At 41.3% G+C, this 19,039-nt stretch overlaps 1 long non-coding RNA gene across 1 annotated transcript; it reads right to left on the reverse strand.

Moving 5' to 3' along the window:
- Positions 1-11,571: 11,571 nt before the first annotated feature.
- Positions 11,572-18,579, reverse strand: LOC141807264 (uncharacterized). Its single transcript, XR_012599837.1, has 3 exons — positions 18,491-18,579; positions 14,721-14,801; positions 11,572-11,635 (listed from the first exon to the last, which is right to left on the reverse strand). It is a non-coding gene; the product is annotated as an uncharacterized LOC141807264 (long non-coding RNA).
- Between the last annotated feature and the right edge of the window lie 460 nt (positions 18,580-19,039).

The raw sequence follows: 19,039 nt of genomic DNA on the forward strand, positions 1-19,039 counted from the left end.
ACACAACAAACGCCAATTTAGGCCGAGATTAAAACTGTAAAAATACACATCTGCCAGTTTCCTTTTGTGCTCTGCAGTTGTTATTTCAGAGCACAGAAAGTCTGCAAGCTTCTGTTATTATTTTCATTCTGGGTGACGAGTGCTTGTCGCTCAGATGTTCCTACTTCACACTTCACACAATGTGCTGCTGCTGTTGTGACAAGTCTTTCTGGGATGTTTCAGGTGACAGTTTGAGATGTTTTATTAAACTGAACCTACACTTTAAATTGAGCTCAATTACATTGTAAGTTCACTTTATTCAGGCCGGAGCCCGACCACAGGTTGGGCGAGGATCCTCCTCTAATGGTTTTCTTTGTGGTCCATCTTTAACCCCAAAATCTGTTCCTTCAACGCACTCAAAAACTCACCACACTTTGTCTCTAAGTCAGTCATGGTGAAAAATTTAAGTTTCCTGTGCTCTTGTGCTGATACAATCCTCCATAGCACCCCTCAAGCTTCACAACTGTAGATCTCCCAACAGATGGAGGCTAACCACAAAAAAACGTAATTTTTATCCAAACAGATCTCTTTGACGGTTGGTTAATGCCTCCCTGTTTTGAGTAAAATCACCAAGTGTACAGAAAATCAGTGGGTGGATGTCTTAAGTTGATAAATCTAGAATGTACAGCAAAAAGAGGCTTAAACTCACAGGTTTCTTGATGCCTACGGCCAAATTATCTGTAGACATAACAAAAAAAACGTTAAGTTTGAAACATTAACTGGACCTGGGTCATATTGGATGAGCCAGAAAAACTGCAAAAAGTTGAACGTGTGATCTTGTGTTTCATTCACTGGATTTTTTCCAACACTTTCTAAAATTTATATTCTTGTATTGTAATATTCTTGTTGTTGTTGTATGTTTAACCTTGTTGTGAAGGTCGTTAACTTTTTTTAATCGTTGAGTTTATGGTTTTATTATAAATTAAGAATTAACCTGTCTTTTCTTTATCTTAATTATTCAAAGGTTCTTAAAAATAAAACAATGTTGAAACAAGCTTAACTGTTTCTCACACCAAAAGTGTCATCTAAATAAAACTTGTTTCTGAAATCAGTAACATTCTTAAGTTCATTAATTTCAGACAAACATATAATACAACTGCTGAAAACACATTTAACAAAAAAAAAAAGTATATTAATGTTACTTCTCTAAAAGTGAGTTGTTTTTTTTCCCTTTATTTGTGGTATTTTTTGTTTCCAGGTGTTCATTTGCTTAAGCTAAGGTTATTAAAGTAATGATATCAGACCTATGTGCTCATATTAAGTATATTCAACTTTTTTAATGATGCTACAAGAAGCTTTTTTAAGTATGTTGATTTAAAAAGAAGCATTTTTGCAACTTTGAACATTTGGGAATACTTATTTCAAGATGAATTATCATGTAAAATTAACTTGCTGCATGGACCGACAGCATTTCTTTGGTTTTATGAAGTGTTGTCATCAAATGCCTTTATCTTATATTTCAGCTTTCCTTTTTTTAGTGTAGTGTCTGTTAGTGAACAATGACAGACATCTTCAGATGAAGGTCTCCAGTTGGCACGGTCACTTTTTACCCCAAAACACCGGTTGCTCTGTAATGGTGGACTATCATTCCAACAGCTGTCAATAGAGCAACCAGACATTTTTAGGCTTACACACAAACACATCTCTGTGATGACAGTTTGTAAAGAGGTCTAAACCATAGACTGTATAAAACATGGATGTAGTCTCCCCAGTGTCACCCGTCTGTTTCTGAAACAGAAAGTGAAGCAGTTCAGCTATCGCGGCCATATTGGTAGTGGCAAAGACTTTGCATACAGCTATAGGGCCCCAGTTGGTCACGTGACCCTGAGCTGTGCCTCTGATTGGGCTTGCAATCTTAATATCCTTGAAACTGCCGAGTTAGATAAAAATTCGACCCCAACAAGGAAGGTGGGGATGGTAAAATTAGCGACTCAGGCAGGAGACCTTTTTTGAACCAGGCTGTAAATAGGTTAATTTCTGCTTTGGAAACAGCTTTTTTTGACTTGGTGTGTTTGTGACTTCTGGTACTTCCGGAGTCAAGTGGACACTTGAGAAACAGCAGATTTTAGCACTTCCCCATTGTCTCATATTCTTAGACCACCCAGAAAAGAAATGTTTGAATCCTTCTTCTGAAAAGTCAACACTTCTAGGGGCAAAATGTGAATCCAAGAGTCTGCAGCCAAAGCTGAATGTCTTACCCTCTCCTCTTGCCATCTTGCCTAAAGGTCAGAGCTGCTGAAATGTCCTCCAAGAATCCCCCTGAAAACTGAACTTAACTCCTGGAAGAGCTGACCGGTTACATCAGCAAGCATTAGAGCAGTTTGGGAGCCACTAGTGTGAAAAGCAACGTGAAGTTCAGGAAATCTGATAACAGAGGTAGATGTCAGGCTGGAAAAAAAAAGGGAAAGTGGTGTGATTGTTGGGTTTTAGCAGCTGGAGTGTGTTCAGCATAGATGGTACTGACAGCTGTGAGAAACACAGAATAACTGTAAAGACGCTTGCAAAGTGGCTGTGAGAAAAGCAGGCCTGGAGAGGAGCTGAGAGAGGAAAAGAATGAAGCAAACTTAGGCAGAGGAAGAGAAAACGTACAGGGAGACACCAGTCAGCTCCAGTGGCACTCATGCAAATAAAACCTGCTGCAGCTCATTCATTTTCAAGGCCTGCTTCTGCCCTATAACCTCGAATCTTGAAGCTTGAGAGAAATGTCAAAGTTGTATCAGATAACAATCAAACTCTGGTGAGATACGTTTCTATATGCAGCAGGAGAGTCGCCCGCCAGCGAACACAGAGGGGAAACTCAGACACCGCTGCGGCTTCATCATCATCTGCAAATCAATATTTGCTGTCGCCATGAACAAAACAAGCATATTTTCATCGCAGGGCCATCACACTCAAAGGGAATAATACGGTGTGAATGCAGTGTTGACAGGTGGTATGTAAAGTGGAATAGATCCACTCAAGTGCCGCTTCACGGTGGATAATATGAATCAAGTGACGTGGCGCCACTTCCCTGCCACTTGTCGGCGATTCATTGCCAAACCAAAGCAACGGTTACCTGTCATTTCCTCCATTACCTCGCCCTGCTTTGTTAAAATATATTCTAATCTCCCCGCGATGCGGCTCGTGTATTGTCCAGGTGAACAATCCCAGCGAGGATGACAGGAACAGCATTGATGCCCGCCACTGACCGCGCTCCAATTTCCTCCTCGTCTCATTTCTACACGGCTGCACACAACCAGAGAAAGAGACGAAGACGGCACTCTGGATGGAAATGGCCACTTTGAAAGAGGCCCCTGGAAAATGGGCCGTCCCCAAGTGTGGCTTCAACGGAGACGGGGGCATCAGAAAGAGCTCGGCACTGCAACAGCAAAGGATACTAATGATCCCGTGACGCTCGGGAAGGGGTGCTGGAGCGTTAACCCCGCTGTAGACGACCCATCCTATGTAGGTCAAAATGAATGGGTTCTGCCTCAACACCCTTCTACCTGAAAATGACAGATTCTGTCCTCCTTTTTCCCCGGCTGTTTCACAAAATGACAAAGGAGACCCATTTGTGAACCATCTCTGGGTTTCACTGCAGTTGATACCACATTTCAAGAGCTTTCCCATCATTACAGTGTTGTTTTTCCTCCTTAAACGAGTAAAGACTTCCCAAATCAGCTGAGGTAACTGTACTTGTCTTTGCACAATTTAGGCTCTTGAAGGATTTTCCGTAACTCTGCAAAAAATCAGAGAGAACAGCTCTCATCCTTTCAGGCAAATTGTTCACTCAAATTCCTTTTAAGGACTTCAAGTTGCATTTCCTAACGACAGACTCTGCGAGATCCCCCAACTGATTGACAGGTCTCATGATCGACGGTGCAAGATGAGACAGACTCCGAGCTCTTCATGTTGGTTTGTTTACATCGGTGATGTAACCATCTCTGTCTGTCACAAACAATGTCCCCATGCAGCTCATTTGCAGGAGCAAATATGTTAAATGGGAAACTCTGTGCTGTCTAGACTGTGGGTGAAAAATGAAAGATTTACACAGAACACATCTACATCAAGCGTCTTCTTTAAAAAGTGACAGAAATGTGTCGTTTTCTTATGATATCGTTAAAATTTAGAGATACATTCGTAGATTTTTTTCGAAAACAAAAGTCGAAAGCTCCAACGCAAATTTCCAATCTGCCAATCACATGGCAGCAACTCAATGCATTTAGGCATGTAGACATGGTCAAGATGATCTGCTGCAGTTCAAACTGAGCATCAGAATGGAAAGAAAGGTGATTTAAGGGACTTTGAACGTGGCATGGTTGTTGGTCTGAGTATTTCAGAAACTGCTGATCTACTGGGATTTTAACCCACAACCATCTCTAGGGTTTACAGAGAATGGTCCCAAAAAGAGAAAATATCCAGTGAGCGGCAGTTCTGTGGGACAAAATGCCTTGTTGATGCCAGAGGTCAGAGGAGAATGGACAGACTGGTTGGAGCTGATAGAAAGGCAACAGTAACTCAAATAACCACTGGTTACAACCGAGGTCTGCAGAAGAGCATCTCTGAACACACAACACGTCCAACCTTGAGGCAGATGGGCTACAGCAGCAGAAGACCACACCGGGTGACCCTCCTGTCAGCTAAGAACAGGAAACTGAGGCTACAATTCACACAGAAACACCAAAACTGGACAATAGAAGATTGGAAAAACGTTGCCTGGTCTGATGAGTCTGGATTTCTGCTCCACATTCAGATGGTAGGGTCAGAATTTGGCCTCAACAACATGAAAGCATGGATCCATCCTGCCTTGTATCAACGGTTCAGGCTGCTGCTGCTGGTGTAATGGTGTGGGGGATATTTTCTTGGCTCACTTTGGGCCCCTTAGTACCAACTGAGCATGGTTTAAAGTCCACAGCCTACCTGAGTATTGTTGCTGACCATGTCCATCCCTTTATGAGCACAGTGTACCCATCTTCTGATGGCTACTTCCAGCAGGATAACGCTCCATGTCATAAAGCTGGAATCATCTCAGACTGCTTTCTTCAACATGACAATGAGTTCCCTGTACTCAAATGTCCTCCACAGTCCCCAGATCTCAATCCAATAGAGCACCTTTGGGATGTGGTGGAACGGGAGATTCTCATCATGGATGTTCAGCAGTTGTATCTGTGCCCCTGAAAAGTATTAAAATCATCTTCTCCATCATTAAAGTGAACATACCTGTAATGTACGTGGTCACAGATGACTGATTAGGACATCAATTAAAGACCAAATGACTCAGAATGCTGTTTGAAACTCATCTGTTCATTAGACATACATCTTAACGGCCTCGTCTGCTCCTGTAATGTGATGAGAACAACGTCCCGTACTGGAAGCAGGAGTGTGCGCTTGATTCAGTCACACGTGCTCCCCTGCACCGGCGGAATGAAAGACATTTGTGAGAATTAATGAGCTGATTGGATTATGATGCAGTGTAAATTCCCTCTTTCAGTCCCTTTACGAGGTAATAATGACACAATTTATTCACACAGACATGTTGCCAGATTAATTTTCCACCAATTTTGAACAATTATCATTATTGTGGGGGATTTTTATTCAAGATAAATGAGGTGAAGAAAACTTTCCTTGGCCTCGGTGCTGATGAGTGCGCAGACAGAGCTTCCTTATTAAGCCGCACTTCTAATTCTGAAAACACTCTCATTCATCATTCATAAACATTTGTTTTGGGCAGTTGTTTTATTTGTTTGTGAGGCTTGGTTGTTGTCACGCCTGAGGCAGGAAAATCTGCCTATTGTAAGAGTGGAGCGTTGGTTACCCCCGCCCCTTAGGACTCTTTAAGGGTGTTTAAAATGCATTCATAAGAAACGTGCTAACGCTAATGCCCCTGGATGTGCTTCACTATCAGAAAGAATCACACTCCTCGTTTCTCTTAATATGGTGTACAAATTTAAACGCCACAGACACGGCGTATGCGGGAGGCTAGACGACAGGCACACAGTCTAATTTGTCAAAGCAGCATTCCATCCGTGCTGATATTTCTCATTAAGCGTGGCTTCTCCAGCTTTATTGGTTGCCATGCCACCTCTTGTGTTAACCAGGAAGCTAATTAGCAATGTGTCTTGTTTTCCCCTTGCAGATATCCTCATGTTTTTATGCATTACCCTGCCAATCAAAAGTTTTTAGCCCCCTATAGTTTGCACTTTGGGAGAAAATCTATAAGCAAAAGCACAAATTAGAGCATCAGAATTAGGATGAATTAAAAGCAAATAAAGTGGGAAAAGAGATCTGAGTGCTTAATGAACTCAAAATGTCAAACTTGGACTCAGCAGTCTACAATGCATTTCTCAGCCCTGCAGCAGTCCTGTGTTTACGTTTTCTCGCCCGAGCAAGCCTCTTAACCCTGTTTTGACGGCTTAATAAAGGTTTCCGAGCCGCTCCACGACCCATCAGCCCTGCTTCTTAAATCTCCTCTGCACAGCTGAATCTCTGGTGTTGACTCTCATTCAGCTGCGCCTTGATGTCGGCCCCAGCCAGCCCTGTGTTACGCCCGCAAGAGCAACTTATGAACTTGTTTGATTTTCGTGTCGATCTCGGTCTGCTGGGCCTTTTTTTTTATATTTTATCACAGTCCTTCTAAGTTTCTCAACCCTTTTTGATGTGGAAAACCTCAGCGCTTTGAGATACTTAAATATATTTTGGCCATTTCTCCACAAAAGTCTTTCAGCCCAGAGTAATAACAGCTTGCCTTTCCTGTTGTGAGCTGTCATTTTGCTGCCACGATGGCTGCTGAGTGCCTTAGAGCGCTCTACCGACAGCGCAAATCGATGTATTTAAGATCCTATTAATTGGCAACCTCTCAGATCCTAATGGAGCTCTAAAAGCCACATTTATCAGTTCACATTCCTTTTTCATGTAGTAGCCTGGATGAGGTCATAGTTTGTTTTGGTCTTTGCTGGACACATGAGCCCCGTTTTCCACCAAGCCGTCCGGCATAGATCAGTATAGTTTGGTACACAGCCATCCATGTCCTTCAGGGTGAGCAGTTCAGTCAGATGCCGTTAGCCGCGTCAGCTACACAATAGCATGACGGCATAGCAGCACGACACAGTGTACCCTGCTAATAAGTTCAACCAATAAGAAAAATGCTGTCGTCAAAGAACGCTGAATACTGTTTTGTGACACCATTTTCCAAACAATAAGAAAGTTATGTTCACAAAGTGGACTGGAGATTTAAACATGGCAGGGTTACGCTAATTCTTTTGAGCAATCAATGGACTGCAGTGTTTCCAGCTCCACCATCTGGGGTCAGATCAGTATGTCTGGCACGCCAACAGAAGGGTACTAACATGTGCAGTGGTATGCAACCTCAGTTTCTTAGGACCCAGTTTGACTCAGCTCACCTGGATTGAAGTCATTCTTGAGCCACAAAAATCGACTGTATCTTCACAATAAAGACTATAATGTGTTTAAAATTCTATACATAGTTAAACCCTGAGGAATATTTATCTATTTATTTTTGTATTATAAAATTGTACATGTAATGTCTTGTGTTCTTTTAATATTAAATGAATTTGCAATTTAAAAAAATAAAATTAATTTAAATTTTCAAAAAAAATGCACACACTTTCAAAATATTTTGATGTTTAACTTTTTTTTTTCAAAAAAATGCAAAATATTCAAAAAAATACAAAGTCCCAAAAATGTGCAAAATTACAACTTTTCAAAAATTCTAAAAAGGCAAAAAAAACCCTGAAATTTCAGTAATATGCTAAATTTAAAAACAAAAATGAATAAAAAAATGTTAGTCATTTGCAAAAATTTCAGATTTTTGGACAGAATACTTGAATTTGATAATATATATTGATAATATTGCTCAACTTATTTATTTATTTATTTTTGCCAATGTCTTGCCACATCTAGCATGTAAATTACATTGGCACATTTGCACTTGGATGAATCCATCCACACAGAATTAAAATCTGTATTTTCTTCCAGATGAGTCTTTTTGTAGATGTAGTTATCTTCCCAGGGCTGTAAAACTTGAGGTTAGCCACAGGTGCATGGAAAGTTGGTGGGCTGTTGATGTTGTAGGAGGTGAAGTAGAGCGGTGGCAGGCTTTATTGACAGATGGGATGAAGATTTAGCTCAAAAAATGTTAACACACGACTTTATTTAGTGTCAATGTCTTTAATCATCGATCATCTTTATTTCAATCAAATTTTTAAAGCTATCTGTCATTTTAAGATAGAAATTAAAAAGCTTAAGAATATTTTTCAAAAAGTTAAAATCTTGCAAAATTGTGCAAAAAAACAAAAAGAAAAGAAATAGCTGTATTCATAAATTTTTATACTAAATGAGAATTATAAGTTCTGCAGCAAAAAATGGAGCAAAACATCACTGTTACCTTACTGTATTTCATACAAAAAAAAAATAAAATAAATAAAAAACACAAATAGATAAATTTCATGAATGAACAGTGAGTTTGGACTCCAGATACTGTAAGTTTCATAATAAAATGAATGGAAACGTTGGCATTCCCAACCAGAAGCAGCTTTCATGTATCTATAAGTACATATGTTGACAGCTTCTGGTGTATATCTTCTCTGCTGTGTCTATGATCGTATCTCTACGCTGTATGCAGGCTTTCCTGTACACGCAGCAGACGAGAGAGACTGGAAAGATGTTTCCGGCACTCCAACTCCTCTCTCTGCAGCAGCTGCAAGACGTTTCCTATCAGGGCAGATTATTCCCAGCCAGGCCTTCAGCTTTCATCTAAATGTCACCGGCAAAGGCATGTCAGAAAGATAAAAGCTCAGATAGAAAACTGGCGTCAAGGCGTACGCTACAATGCAGGGTTAGAGGTAGAGAGCATGGGATTGTATAGGTGTCAGTGTGAGGTACTGATGGATGCTGCACGCTGACGCTAGTCTGTGTGTAGGAATGCCAGGCCTCTTTTACTCTCCATCCTGAGTGCATCACTCAGAGCACTGACCGCCTTTAGCTTTAAATGAACTGATGGGTTTGAGTAAGACTCCCGTAGTGAGCAACACCTGTATCCATGGTTTGGTTATTTCCTACGTCCAGTGTCAGAAAGGTTTGGGTTTGATTGCAGACCATGGAGTAGTCAAATGTCAAAGGGTTTTATCTGTTTTTTTTCCTGTATGTGAGGAAAATACCAACCAAGCAAAAGCTAAAGGTACGGTAGCTAACAGACATGAGCACATAAGTAGTCTTAATTTCCACCAATCAGTTAATTTAAGTATCTTAAGTCTTTTTTGTTCATTTTCAACTGTTTTTGGATTAGTCTGTTAGTATATTTCCATGGCAAAGGGTCGCCAGTCTCCAGAACTGATATTTTGTGGGTGGCGGGCTGAAATGATATAAAAGTACAAGTAAAGTTTACAGCTACCATGAAGCTAAATAAAGGGCCAATTGTAATTGTCAATCTTACCCTTTCCCCTTGGCCTTCTGCTTTAAGGGCAAACAGGAAGCGGTAAAAACACATCACTTAGAAATGGGATGCCACTCGATCCCCACTTCATCATCACCCCTAAACGCCTGCTAGCTGTCATATGTGGAGCGTCTTTTTATTCACATCAAAACGAAACACACTTTTACAAACTGATGGCAAACTGAAGTCAGATTAGGACACATTAACAACAAACAGACACCAAGAGAGATTTCTCTCCAGCAGCGGGGAGGAGAATGCCAAAGTTGAAGAGCCATCACTGCTCTGTGTTTGGCTGTAAACAGCCACATAGTTCCATGCACAAGCTTCCCATCGCGGAAGAAGACAAGACTAAGTGGTTAGAGTTCATTTATCAAGGAAATGTGCCAGCTACACTCAGTAAAACTGTGCATGTGTGTGCTAGTCACTTTACGGCCGACTGCTTTTCCAACTTTGGACAGTCCAACAGAGGGCTAGCCAATAGACTGGTCCTGAATCCAGGCGCATTACCAACCATCCTCCAACAAACCTGGGACCCTGGAAATGTGAGTATTTTAAATGCTGTGTGCTGTGGAGCAGATGGAAGAGCTTTTCCTCAGTGTCCCCCCTGTCTCTGTGTTAGCTTCAGGATGCTAACTTTAGCTGTGGTTAGCCTGTTGTTTTAGCCTGTAATGTTACGGTAAACGAGCTTAGATGGTTTCTAAACATTGCGCACTCGGAGCTCGTGGCCCCGCTCTCAGTGACGCTGAAGAGCGGGGCGGTATCAGTGGTGGCTCATTTACATATGAAGGCCACGCCCACTAAATCAGAGCGTTCTGAACAGAGGGGCTATAAGAGCCTGGAAACAATGCTGCTGTGCTTGATTTATTGGCTTTTTGGACCAAAACATGTTACTACCATTTCATGAAGACATCAATGATCCAGATTAAACTGCAGAAAAGGAGCAGGATATGGGACCTTTAATCTGGGACTCCTCCTCTTTGTCCTCAGGGGTAGAATGTGTCAGAAAGTCTCAGACCTAGCTTTAAGTGAATTTCCAGCACTGAATGTTATTGAAGGTTGAAGTATACTGTTGCAGCAAGTAATTGTGGTTTGTTGGCTTGATTATTCAACACTACTAACTTATTTGTTTCATGTGAAGCACCTTGTGAGTCTGTTTAATGTAAGTTACTTTACTAAATGAAATTTACTTACACACAGTGTGAGTAAAAAAAAATATGCATCAATCCTTTGGCATTGCATACGAAGCATTACTATAACACTATTCAAGCTCATTTTACAGCGTACTAGCTCCGTGCTAGCTTTGATAGAGCTAGTTAGATGTATTGCAAACATTTAAATTTACTTTAGTGACAATCCAAAAAAATATTTATATATATGTTTTTAATCCGAGCTGTTATCAAGTGAATTTAATCTTCCACTCTATTTTAGAAGATGCTACAAACATCAAATGAAATCTTTTATGATAATTTTGAGCATTGTTTTCACTCTGTTACGTGGGTGTTTTAAGAGTCTCCTGTCTTTGATATAATTCCTGCGTTTCTGCCTTCATGCCAGATTTCAGGGCTTTAACAAACTTGCTGTGTGAAGTGAAAGTCTTTGATACGCGTTTTCCTCGCCAGACAAATTAAAGCCACGTGCTGCCTGGGTGCCATCAGAGTGATGGCTAGGCAAGCTCCCTCAAGTCTTCCTGTTTCGTTTGACCCAGACAATCCTTTAACCAATGATGCACATGATGCGGTCCTCAGCAGGGGCCCGCCACCCTGGCAAGAATCCCTCTCTCTCTGAACTCCAAGATGAGGTCGCAACCCTGCTCTCTAAGGGGGTCACGGACACAGATGGGGCCTGGCCGCCCGTGTGTTGGACGCTGTTTGATCTCCGGGCTGAGCCGCACTCCCTGGGTGAAGCAGTGCGGTGTCTGAATCACCCACTAAAAAAAAAATAAAGGAGAAAAGCGGCTCTGTGTTTATGTTAACTCACAATGATTGGTTTCACTGAGCGCCGAGGATAATTACCAAGGGTTTTCCTTTATTGAATGGTAATTACAAAAGACAAATAGACTCCAAGCAACTGACTTCCTGAGTAAAACAGCTCTCTCCCAAAGCAGCTGTGGGTGGTGATGCCGCCAAGAGTCAGCGTGTTTATTGCTGTTGCCATCCACTCACAGCTCTGGAATAAATAGCCAAAAGGTGGATGATTAAAAAATGAATGACTGAGGGAATAATTATACAGTTTACAGTGTTACTTGACCGGCTTTCTGTATTTTTTCTGAACACAAATAGCTCACAGCTTAAGTGAGGGTAATAAATCAAAACCCTTCATCGTGGACTGGTTTCGCCTGTGGCCGTCAGGAGTGGGAAATAAAGGAGCGCTAACACGTTACCCTACTGAAACAGTTTTATGACGGGGTGGAACTTTGTTTTTCAGGTAACTTTATACTCCTTCTCTTTGTCTCAACACTTATGTTGTTGCAACAAGTCAACAAGTTAGCCCTCAATCTCTGACGTCTTCGTACTTTGTCTTTTCTGTCACAGCCATGGCCTCTCTGAGTCAAGTTGCTTTCTAATTGACTATGAGACAATCCACAGAGTGCATTCTGGGAGGATCACTTTGAGTATTATCAATAAGTCAGGTCTTGGCTGTTTGTGGTCAGAAGGGGGAATCAGTGAAAATCTGCCTGATTATCTTGAATCGTGGCCTCAGATTTGGCCGAGCAGCAACCTCCAGTTTAGGAAAATGACGCCAGTGCAGAAGGTCAAAAACTGAAGTCTCTTTAGAGTCCACTTGAGGCTAAATTCAGAAACCAAAGAAGGCAAGAGTATTTTTGTTTTTTGCTAGCCTGAAACCTCTAGATTAGCATGAGAATCTCTAATCATAATACATCTTATAATACATAGCAATGTTTGGCACACAGCGGCACAGTCGGGTCTTGACCTGAGAGGTCGTCATATGACAATGATTTCTGGGTCTATTGGTGAGAGTATCTTTTCCACTATTGCACTTCTGAACTATTTAAGAGATGAAAGTAGCTCTTGGGATACAAAAACTGAAAGATGAAATTAATCATGTTCTGAATTGTATCTGTCTGGTTCACAAATTAAACCAAAGTCTATCCAGTACAGTCTCACCAAACTCCATCTGGACTGTGCATAGGCTGCTTGTATAAAGCTAAAGCTCTGTGCATTCTGCAAAAACCCAACAATTCTTATAGCTGATGTCTTTAAATCAATGTTTTTATCATGATGTGAAAATGTTAGAGTTCAAAAACACATTACAGTACACAAGATAGAGGTCATAGTTATGAAACTGTGCAAGAAAGAAAAAAAAAAGGTGATTAAATATTGTTCTGAATGCATAATGAGAAAAAATGTGACCATTTCTATTAATGGTGAAAAAATGGATTAGTGGTATGCAAGAGCCAGGTTGACGTTCAAACAGAGCCTTACATTTAATGGTAAAAGACCCACACTAGTCAGGCTGCTTAAGGGGCAGTTTACATGACAACAGTTTTAGGGTGAAACACAAAAGTTTTGTTGCATTTTGGCCCCATACAAAGAAACGGCGTTTTAGCCAACCTAAAACTTAACTTTTGAAAACGGCCTCCAGAGTGGAATTTTTCTGAAACGCTCCCGACACAGTTGCTGTGAAAACAGTAACCCGGCGTTTTCAGTGGAAACACTGACGTCACGCTCCGCTTCGCACATACAACAGTCCAACAGTACCATTGTTATGGTTATCATTGTCTACCATGTTGTGCTTGTGCTGCTGAATCTGCTGACTGTCTTCAACAAAATGAGCATCTGTTGCTCCACTTTTTAACTTAGAATCCACCAATACACCAGATGATCGGCCCAACCCTACTTTAGTGGAGCTCTACCAAAGACAGTTATAGCACCACTTACAGGCCTGGCATGCTTACTACAGCCCCTCAGCATTTCGGTGTAAATGTCGATTTTTTTCACTGCGTTTTAGCGTTTTCAGATGAAACGTCACGTGAACATGTGAACATGTGAAAGATGGTGGACTTCATGCACATGCTTAATCGTCTCAAGAAGAAATTTTTGGGAAAAAAAATGCGATGCTGAGATTGAGAGTAGGGTTGCAAAAAAAAGGTTTTAAAGGTCAGAAACTTTTTGGAATAAACTGTGAATCTATAATAAGTAACGTAAATGTAGCTAGGGTGCTATATTTCAGCCTAATTTGGGCTAAAACAACTACATTTAGTGTTAGGTCACTTCAATATCTGCACTATTACTTTGACAACACTGTGCATGATGCTTGCACCACAAGATCATTAAAGGCACCATCTGAGAAACACATAAAGTCAAGTTAGTTTTGATAAAACAATTCAGAATATTTTAGAATTCTTAAGCTTGACTTCTCATGAAAAGTTTCCGGTAAGTTTCTTAATAATTACTGGAAATTTTCCACTCCTTTGCAACAATAATATACAGCAAATTTAGACATATTTTCCCCGTATCGCTCCCTAATGAAGAATGCTTTCCTTGGTCAGAAGCAGATTTTGTTGATGTTTGTGCAGCAGGTAACGCTGTGGAAAACTGACTACTTATCTGGTATTAAGAGACACCTGAGGGACAGGTGAGCTTTGATTTCATCAGTCTGATGATGGAACAAGGATGTGTGACAACACTTAGTGACAGATTTTGATGTGAGGTCAGATCAGATCCATCAGACTGTGACCTTTCACTTTCAAAGCACATTTCTCACATTTCCTTCAGCGATGACATCGAAGCACTACTTCCGCTCTCCAATCTGATTTCACGGACATCTTCTCCTCGCCTTCGAGAGGACGTGGTGAACTCAGCCACCTCTGTCTCCTATACTCTATCTGTTATCTGACATTATATCCCATGAATCTACTCAAGCACAGCTGATTTCTAACTTCCACCCTGACCTAGACATTAATATTGTAATGACCTTTGACGATCTGCCATTTCCAAGGCCAGAGCGGTCGCGGGGTATACGGCCAGATATGGAGATAGCACATCATCACTGTAATTGACTTGTGTCCAGGTCTTGACTGAAGGTCGCGCAGACAGCCAGAGAGATGAGTAATTAAAATCGCTTCTGCTCTTTAAGACACTCATTGAAGTCCAACCTTCATTGGATACATCATTAGTCATGCTACAGCTGACTCCGGCTTTATTCCACCAAACTTCCTGCCGTTCACGCACAATGTATAATCATTAGCAATATCCTAAGTAATTGAAGGTGGCACGTGGGAAATGGTTACCTGACACTGACGAGCGGAGGATGGAGGGCGCTGTCAGGGAGGTGTCAGGCGTGTTAGCATCTTAGCTCCATCCGTCATAATCTGTCAGAGAGCAGGAGGTTAAAATGTTCAGCCCCAATTTGGACTCTATTTAAAGGAGGATTAGATCGAGTCAATACCGCGGAAGAATTTCATCTTTAGTCAAACAGCACACAGAAGTCTCAGTGTTTAGCCACTGTTCACCAAAGGTAAGTCCACAATCAACACTTTAGTTCCATACTTTGATCCTTTAATACACTTCTCCTGAGCTTTTTTCAATCTGTGAGAGGAATAACAACTTCAAACTAAAAGTCACAGAGGAGTCAGCAGTTATTTTTTCTCTATTTGAGTTTAAAGAACAGATGAAGGAGGAAAATACAAAGTAGTTACGGATAGGGCTGCAGCGACTGAATATTTTAGTGTTCTACTGAAAATTCCATCGATTAATCAAGTAATTGGATAATCAAGTTTTTGATCAGTTAAAGAGCATTTATTTTTTAAATAAATAAATGTATTACAACACAGTGGAAAAACAAGTTACTTAGAGTATAGTTTAATTTCTTGATGCCTGTTGCCAGAAATTTCGACGTACCCGTCAGGTCTTGATGCAGCTGAAATGACCTCTCTATCTCATTATCACCTATTGATCAATATTCTTCACAAACCAAAAATCGTATCACCTCCACTGTGGCACAATATGTTTGTCAGGGGATGAACTTCTCATGCTATGTATATATTTGATATAACTTAGATAACTATGGTGGGTAAAATACTCAAGTTTACAATCTCCACTTAATGCAACATCTGTAAAAATGCAAAAACACATTCAACAATCTTTTTTTTATAATTGTTAATTAATTCAGGCATTAAAGGGTTAAAGAAGACACACACAGAGCTGATCCTTTAAAAGTCTGGGTGATTTGACGTCTACGGTGAGGCTTACCAGTTTGATTTAATATTCACGTCACGTCCTGGTAATCTCCCATTCATGTATTCTCATATACATGAAGCACACAAACTGCAGCATATTGTCATTCTTATGGATCGCTCACGTATAGGAGGATCAAATGAAGATAAACCCATTATCAAAAAGCCACGTCTGAGGAGAATCATTTCTAAAGGTTTTGAAATGATACAGATGTAGCTATTCTTCTTTCTTCAGGCAAATTATTCTGCACTAAAGCAGCTGTCATTGTGACTAATTGTTAGGCATTTCTATTATCTTGTCCTGCCCCTGGTTGTGAATGTGCAGGCATTTGTAAACAGAGACAATCTGCACGCACTGCCGTGCACAAATGTGGGCTTAAACGCCCATGAAGAGAAACCAACACACACCACACGCAGGCGGACCCGGCTTCTCCGTCTTTGTTTTCTCGTTTACAAAGTTAGCTGTCGACGCGGTTCTGCAACAGCGACACCGAGACAAACTTTCACCTTTATTGTACATGGCAAATAAAGTGATGGTGTCTCTTGCTTTGAAACAGCGCTCCCATAACTGGGGGAGAGACAGGCGAATGCACCCACACGTACGGGCAGTCGCACAGACAGCTCTGCTCTGGCCGGCTGTGGTGAGTGAAGGGAGAATGGACACATCACAGCCGCCCGCGGTGCTGATGGAGCCTGGCCCATCCGTGGCCTTGCCAATCTGTCATCCACTGTGTACCCATCAAACACACACACACACTAGCCTGCATGTCCTCACACAGCCTGCTCGCCAGCCTATGAATCAGTCATCTCCTGCTCTTCCGCGACCTCCACTCTCTGCTGTTCGTTGACTGACTGACAAAAGCAGCAGGCCGGACCGCCACAGCTTGGCTCCCCTCCTCTCCTCTCCTCGGGAACCCGTTTGGAAAGGACGCCTTTTCTTTCTTCAGTGACCTCGCAGGAGCAATTCAGGGGCCTCGGGTCCGCTTCTCTGCCCCGGCAGTGTCATCGCCAGGTCTGACTAGCCGGCAGAAGCATCCTCGCTGGTCAGGTGAAGACAATACCATTTAAAACTCATGTGGCACAAAATAACTGCACCAAAACATTCAGTTATCGTCCAAGAAATTCAGCACAGCTTGTTTGGAGGAAGAATGGCATTCATAAAGCACAAAACAACTCAAACAGGAGAGGACAGAGGGAGTTTTGTTGGCATCTAATGGGCAACTATCACCAAGGAGGAACTCTTAAGACAGGGGTTCACACAGCCAACAGGGCAAAAGTGCAAATCCTTCACACCTATAGCTCTGCCTTTGAAGCATTTCACTGCATCAAGCTCTCCTTATCACATCCCTTTTTATGTTCTTTTTCCAGTTCTGCTGTTTTTCTCAACCTTTCTTTGTAATACTCTCAGTGTCTCAATATGCAACTTTCAAAAATGGGTCATTTAAAAAAAGCCACAACAAACATGATGAGGCAATTTTCTATAAGTATGATTTTGGAAAGATGTGATCTGTTGACATATTTTGGAGGTTTAAAACTTGGAATTCTAAGGAAACAGCGTCAAATGGGACAGAAAATATAAAAAGGAAGCAGCAAAGGATGTTCACTTGCTAGCTAGCAATCTCATGCCACACCTATGAAACAGTGTTACATGTAAATGTTAAAGCTGGGACGATATGCTTTTCTCCTGATTCGATTCTTTTACGATACTTGCGGGTGCTGATTCGATTTCATTGGCAATTCTTTGATATTTCCAATTTCTGTGATTTTAAGTTTCCCTTTTTTTTATTAAACTCCAGACCATGTGAAAAGTTCAATGACGATGATGATGTCTACAGAATTCATCAGTAGCCACATTTGACGATATGTTACTAGGATGTCTCAATCAGCATTTCTTGCCCTTGATCCCGATTATTTAATATTGAGTATCGGCCAATAACAAGTCTTGATCAGATTTTTGGGTTTGGAGATAAACTTTGCTGAAGGAGTGAGGAAGTAAAGCAGCAACCTTTTATTTTTTTGTTTGGTTGTTTTTTTTTTTTTTTTTTGTGTGTGTGTGTGTGTGTTAACAGTACTGAAAAGTAAAAAAAATAAATAAATAAAGCTCATTCAGTCCATTTAACTTAGTCCAGCTAGTTTTGAAGTTAAAACCCTCTGGATCTCAAACCCGTCGGCGGGATCAAAAAATCTCTTATTTTAAAATGACTGGCATTTACAAGCCATTTGTCCAATTAAAAAAACTGAAAACACTAGGGTAATCGTCAGATTGTCAAATTTCCGAGGGTACTTGAAGGTATCACATACGAAGCTGGAAACATGTCTTCACATGAGTAGAAAACGGGAGGATTTCATCAACATCGCCTTGAATTCCACCTCTTCTCAGAACATTTGCACAAAATGACCGGTTTGCTCACTAAATGTAGCTGGGAAAAAAAATCTACTCTTCTTGAAGCTTTCAGCAAACCCTGAATGGTGGACAACTTCTATGCATGTAATACAGTATGCTAAAATCAGAGGCTTCCCTGAACGCAACACTCTGAAGACGGTGAGAGACTTCGAACTTACATTAGACACTAACGGGACTATGTCGTGTTTTTCCCCTTTCATGGAAATATTTATTTTGCTACTAACTGGATTATAACTTTAACTGACCTGAACCATCCATGGTAAAGGATCGATCTAGAGTGCTGCGAGGCGCAGCAGAAACACTGGACAAACTTCTGCTGTCGAACTGATGTCATCATCACATCCTCACGTTACTACAGACTGTGCTGTACAGCTGCAGTGAAGCAGGCTGTTAAACCAAGTGTCTGAACGGAAGGACTTACCGTGGATAACTGAGATGGCATAAACCTGCGTCCCACCTTCTTCTCAGAGCTTTCTGGGCGCTGTCGTCTTCTCTCCGTGGATATTTATCCTTTTTAAAGCCCGGAAACAGCGGAGCAGCCTTTCCTCTGTAAGTGAACGACGTTGCATTATGTTCCAGGATGTTTTGGTTGAGCTGAAAACCTCTTGAAAAAAAATCACAGACTGTCTTCACTTACTAGTTTGATGTATTTCCACACTGCTGACACTGAAGCAACTGAGTTGTTAGCGCTAAGCTAACAGACGTTATCCTGTTTGTTTTCGCCCTTCGAGCCGTCTGTCCCTGTCCAGTTACCGTAGAACGCTGTGAAGCCGGTGTTATGGCTGTTGTGCACATGTGTTCTATAATAAAGCGAAGTGTGGCTGCTTTTCTACGTCACTGTACCTTATTTTAAAGTTCCCTCATCAACTGTATGAGGTTGGGTGCACGTAGCGCTCTGTTTCACTGACGCGTTGGCGTCAGGCAGCAATTTTGGCTTTATGACGGCTAAGGTGAATGATTGATTGAAAGG

This window comes from Halichoeres trimaculatus, unplaced genomic scaffold, assembly GCF_033239565.1.
Source record: "Halichoeres trimaculatus isolate MK-OKI-2021-1 unplaced genomic scaffold, fHalTri1.1 fHalTri1_scaffold_18, whole genome shotgun sequence".
Classification (NCBI taxonomy): domain Eukaryota; kingdom Metazoa; phylum Chordata; class Actinopteri; order Labriformes; family Labridae; genus Halichoeres; species Halichoeres trimaculatus.